Source organism: Lygodium microphyllum, chromosome 17 (genome assembly GCF_053477565.2).
Source record: "Lygodium microphyllum isolate KBCC chromosome 17, Lygodium_microphyllum_v1.1.10, whole genome shotgun sequence".
Lineage (NCBI taxonomy): Eukaryota > Viridiplantae > Streptophyta > Polypodiopsida > Schizaeales > Lygodiaceae > Lygodium > Lygodium microphyllum.
The window spans coordinates 103,491,403-103,497,587 of NC_141151.1; the positions used below are offsets into that span (position 1 = coordinate 103,491,403).

Sequence of the window (6,185 nt, forward strand, 5' to 3'; positions counted from 1 at the left end):
CTTTGATGTCCTAGAAAAGGAGAGAGAGATCTAAAGAGATTTCTGGTTGAGAATCCATGGCAACAACTATGCATAAAGGGATTTTTAATTAAAGAATTTGTTTTTATGTGTTTCACATGATGTGGTAGGTAATTAGATAACTAAGAACTTCCATAGAGGGAAGCATGTGGATGGATTCCCAATGAATCCAGTCCTATGGAAGGGTGGTCTTGGTTAGCTGAGAGGTTTCCCCAAAAACAAACACTAGGAAGAAACTCTAGGAAGGGCCGATTCATTGACTTACCTAGGGTTTGGTCTCAGAACCCGAACTATAAATTATCTTAGGGGAAAGGTACGATAACACAGATTTTAAGGTTTAATAATAATAATAATCTAGCACTTTAATATTTACACAATCCTCCTTCTCCTCCATTATCCACCTCCTTCTCCAACCTATCTCCTTCTCCTCCTCTTCCCCCTGTCTCCTCTTGGTCCTTCCTCCCATCCAACCATCCCCAACCACCTTCTCTCTAGACCAGTTTCCCATCCCTCTACTCACACCCCACACTCCACACCCCACACCCCCCAAAGCTTGTAACCCCCATCTAAGTCCCCTTTCTTGCCCCTACACACCACTAACCCCCTCCATCTAACCCCCTATAGGTCCTTGTTCCCCAACCCCCATCTATAGATACACCCCCGCTAATTCCAAGAGCCTACTTGATGATGAAAATTCTTAGTTCCTCCACTAGTTCATGTCTATGTGTTTGCAGTTCTTCTGTGCCTCATTTTTGGCGTGTTCTTTACTCATGGTGGTTTACATGGGGGTCTTTGTGTATGTGTGGATGGATTCTTGCTATTGATGTGCACACATGAGAATGCACGTATCATTTTGCCTATGCCACGGAGCTTGGAGGTCATGTTCACATGTAGTCATCCAAGTACGCACATTTTTTTCTTGCCAATAACCAATTTTCAAAACACGTTTTTAAACTTAAACATAAAAATCCAAAAACAAGAAACCATATTTAAAAATGCAAAACATATTACTTAAAAAATTTCAAAAAAATCATGAAAATTTTCTCAAAAAAACTATTACCATATGTTTCTCTGAAGTGAAAAATCTAAAAAGTACATGAAAAACTAGAAAATCCTTGAAAAACCAAACAAAAAGCTAAAAAATTATGATAAAATTATTAAAAATTGAAATAACTTAAAAATATCCACCAAAAGAGCTAGTAAATACATTTTTCTATTTTTCTTTATTTTCTTTATTTTTTCATAGTGTAGTGTGCACACAGTTAGCTCAATACTCAGAATCCCTCCCCTGGTGGTGGGCGTCCTCTTTCATTATGTAGCCAGGGTTCAATGTACATCAAGAAAGGTTCTCCTCAAGAAGGAGTCATAACTGCCTAACTAGCAAGGGCTCTGCTTGTGGACCAGCCACACTACACCTCCCCCCTAAAAAGAAAACTGAGCTACTGGAATGGAATAGTAGTAGTTGGAAGATAGGGCTTCATCCGCACCACATGTGCAGTGGTAATAGCTTTGTTGGAATTGTGTTGTAGCCTGTATGTGTAGGACCTGATGCGCTGTAGTACTGTGTATGGACCTAGCCATCTATGGAGGAGAGATTCACTTAAGTCTGGTCGTCGGATTGGGTGATAGAGCCAGACTTGATAACCTATCTGATACTCACGATGCTGGCGGCCTTGATCATACTGTCTTTTCTGTTTCCTTTGTGCATGCTGAAGGTTAGCTTGTAGGGAGCTTCGAAGTAATGGTTGCACATGCTACAAATGTTGTAACCATTTGACTGCATCTTGCCGAGTAGGTTGTAGTTTGCTGAGATCAATGTCAGGTGGAAGATGAGGGTCCCGTCCATATAGGGCTCGAAATGGGCTCACTTTTGTGGAGGCTTGAACTGTTGTATTATAGGCATGCACTGCATAGGGTAATACTTGATCCCAGGTTTGATGTAAGGGATCTACGTAGGCTGCAATGACTTGTTTAATAGTCCTGTTGAGACGCTCGGTTGGGCCATTCGTCTAAGGGTGGTAGGGGGATGAAAACACTTGATTAATTCCTAAGCTTTCGCTAAGCACCTGCATGATTTCTCCTGTGAACTGTTTGCCCTGGTTAGATAGCAACTGCTGAGGGCATCCATGGGAAAAAATGATTTTTTCTAGTAGGGTCCTGGCTACTGTTGTCGCTATCACATCAGGAACAGCCTGTGCTTCACACCACTTTGTCAGATATTCTGTCATGACGACAATGTATCTATTGCCATCCAAGGAGGTTGGGAATGGGCCAGCAAATCCCATCCCAGCATTTGGAAAGGTTCCTGAACTTGTATAGGTTCTAAAAATCCTACATTTGCTGGAGGACTTTTGGTTAGCTGGCATGTTCCACAATTCTGAACAAATTGAGAGATTGTATTCCTCATTTGTGGCCAATAAAAGCAAGATCGCATGCATTGCAAAAGGCAATGGAAACCCAGATGACCTGCTAATGGGTGTGAGTGATAATACTCCAGATAAGGGATCCATAGAGCTTGTGGTAAATATATTCTTGGAGACTGATTATTGGCTTGGTAATAAAGGACCTGATCTACCAACAAGAAGCGCTGTTGAAGTGGATGAAGTGCGTGGACCCTGAGCTGATGAATGACCTGTTGGATAGCAGGGTCGTTGTGCTGAAAATATGCCATTCGATCAAGCTGTATTGGCAGGTCTTGAGGTAAGGGTAACTGAAACTGCGCTGCTAAAAATTCAGTTCGAGAAAGGCCATCAGCGATGTAGTTAGTGACTCCTTGCCTATATTTGAGTTCGAAGTTGTACTCTTGCAATGCCAATGCCCGCCTCAGGAGTCTACCAGGGGGATGATGTTTGTGTAGAAGGGTGATTAAAGGTTGATGGTCCGTCTCTACTATGACTTGAGTTCCATGTAGATAGGGGTGAAACTTTGTGAATGGCCACACTATTGCTAGTAATTCTTTTTCTGTGGTTGCATAATTCTGCTCTGCCTTGGTCAAAGCTCTACTGATGAAAGAAATTGGGCGCCATTGGTCATTCGAATCTTGCTGCAGTAGTGTCGCTCCGAGACCTTGATTGGATGCGTCAGTTTGCAGTAAGAAGGGTTTGTTAAAGTCCGGGTGAGACAGCATGGCAGACTTTGGGATAACCCGCTTGAGTTCTTGAAAGCTGAGTTGGCACTTGTCTGACCACTTGTACTTCGATCCTTTTTTCAATAGTTGTCGTAAAGGGAATGTGAGGTGTGCCAAATTAGGGATAAACCTGAGTGAAAAGGTTACCATTCCAAGGAAGCTTTATAGGTTTTTAGCATTTAAAGGTGCTAGATAGTTTTGAATAGCTAGAATTTTTGTGGGATCCATCTGAATTCCATTTACTGATATAATGAAGCCTAGAAATTTAAGTTTTGTAGCACCCCAATGACATTTCCGTAATTGCAAACTGGAGGTTGTATCAGTGAATGCGGGCAAGTACCTCCTGAAGCACTTGTAAGTGTTGTGCCCAAGTTGCTGTATGTATAAGAATGTCATCTAAATACACTAACAACACTCCTTTCTGTATTAAATCCTGAAAGATTTGATTAGCCATTCTCTGAAATGAGCTGCCTGCGTCTGACAAACCAAATGGCATGCGATTGGACTGATACAGACCAGTGGGCGTCTGAAAGGCCGTTTTGTGTGCATCTCGAGGATCAAGTGGTATCTGCCAATACCCAGATGCAAGATCAAGGGAAGTGAAGTAACGAGATTTCCCCAATTGGTCAAGAAGATCATCTACTCGGGGAAGAGGGTAGAGATCATGTATCGTGATCTTGTTAAGGGGCCTAAAGTCAATGCAGAATCGATAAGAGCCGTCATCCTTCCGGACAAGATGGGGTTCAGAGGCCCAAGAGCTATTGGAGGGTGTTATGATACCTTTGGATAGCATCTCTTGGAGTGCGTTATTGATGATGGCATTCTCCTTAGGGAATCATCTTCGTGCAGGCATTTTGATGGGGCGGTCGTGCGTGGTATGGATGGTATGAGATACAGGAAGATTGACTGTAGAAGTTTTGATGGGTTTTTGGAAGAGGGTAGGGAACTTATGCAGGAGTGATCTGATGTCTATGGATCGATTCTCTACATCAATGATAGTGCATTGGGTTTGGACAAAATTGGGTCCAGCTTGGGAATAAAGTAAAGGTATTGGGAGGGCCTGAGGAAGAACTAGATGATGAGTGTCAAACTGGAGACGTGCTTTCTGTTTGATGAACCAATCGCAACCTAGAGTGATAGGAAAAAGTTGTCTCGGGAGGACATAAAACTGATGCTGGAAAGTGTTCTTGGAAATGGAAAAAGTGCAATGAGCTAATGTATTGGATGTATACAATTCCTTGTTATCCCCAAACAAAACAGAAATTGGAGTGGTGGAGGATGTCTGAAGGCCTAATTGAGTGACTAAATGAGAGCTAATAGAAGAACTGGTACTCCCTGAATCTAAAAGGGCCTCATGAGTAGTGTCATGCAAGTGGACAATAGTAGAGCATAACTGGCGGCTGGAAGAGATTATGGCCTGGAACTGCGGGTGGGGGCCTTCCATTAGCCACCCGCTCAAAGGTTTTCCAGCAAGGCTGCCAGAGTTGTAGAATCAGCGACAGCCACCTGTGAATTTTACAGTTGTTGAGTGGCAAGACAGCAACGGCAATGCCTTTTGACATGCCCGTAATAGTTATAGTAGAAGCATTTAGGTCTCCCTTGAGCATCCCGCTCTGGTAGGGAATGACGGTTAGGATATGAGGGGTTTCGAAAATTGGATTGTTGTTGTTGCTGTCTGTGATTAACCTGCACATTTTGTACATCAACATCCATTGGTGATGTAGTATCCACAGATGGGTGAATAGTGGTTGGGATGGGTGGAGGATGAAATGATGGAACTTCATCAGATCTGTACTGCCTTCTATTCTCTGAGCAATCTGAATCACAGAGTGGAAAGAGGTTGGCCCTTGATCACGTACTCTTCTTGAGAGATCATGTCATAGTCGAGGCCACAAGAAGAAGAGTTTCATCTCCTCTAACATCGTTGGATCTGCTCGCAGTAAGAGTTGTGTCATCTTTACTGCGAATTGAGCTATAGGCTCAGTATGCTGTTGCTTGAGGGACTTCAGCTATTGTAGGGTTGTCTGAGTTATATTACTATGGGCGAAATCTTGTATCAACATTGACTTGAGGGTATTCCAATCATGCTTTACTTCTTGTGATTGCTATATGTACCACGTAGCAGCCACTCCTTCAAACAAAGTACTAGCTTCCATGGCCTATTTATGGGCTGACCAATTGTGGTAGGTAGCCACGTTCTGAAAATGATCTAACCAGGTAAGAACATCCTCTGTGGGTAAACCTGAAAAAGGTTTGGGACGGATTTTGGGATCAGGACGAGTGTGATTTGGGGTGACTAAGTGATTAAGGATAGTCTGATTAGTGTGATTCTGGCTTAGCAGGGCTTGATTCGTCTGATTCACTTGGACAATCAAATCACTCATAGCGTGAAAAATCTGCTCCATGTGAAGGGTGGGCACCCCAAACTCGGGATTCATTGATGCATCCTGAAATTGGGGAGAGCCAGGGGTTTGGGGTGAAATAGAGTGGCTCATCTCGACCATCAGGTCTCTTACAAGGCTCAAGAATAGCGTAGGGCGCTGAAGGGATAGAGTGTGCACAGAGGGAAAGTTGGTACCCCGTGGTCTCCACCAATGTAGTGTGCACACAGTTAGCTCAATACTCAGAATCCCTCCCCTAGTGGTGGGTGTCCTCTTTCATTATGTAGCCAGGGTTCAATGTACATCAAGAAAGGTTCTCCTCAAGAAGGAGTCATAATTGCCTAACTACCGAGGGCTCTACTTGTGGACCAGCCACACTACAATAGCAAAAAAACTCCATCAAAATTTTGATAAAAAATTAAAAAAAAGATAAACCCAATAAATTCAATAAAAAATAAAACCAATAAACAAGCCCATATTAGAAAGTGAAATGTAATGTGCTCTTCTCCTTCAATGAGACGCTCATGATTTGAATCTTAAGGAATCTACATGTCACTTTTAGGGCTGAGCTTGTTCACTCTTTGAGTTAAAAATTAAAAATTTGGACATACTCTTAAGTGATGGTCTTATTATTTTCAAAGGAAAATTTTAAAAGTACA

General features: G+C 42.6%; 1 pseudogene; it reads right to left on the minus strand.

Annotated features, from left to right (window-relative positions):
• Positions 1 to 4,600: 4,600 nt before the first annotated feature.
• LOC148022213 (uncharacterized) lies at positions 4,601 to 5,583 on the minus strand (annotated as a pseudogene).
• Between the last annotated feature and the right edge of the window lie 602 nt (positions 5,584 to 6,185).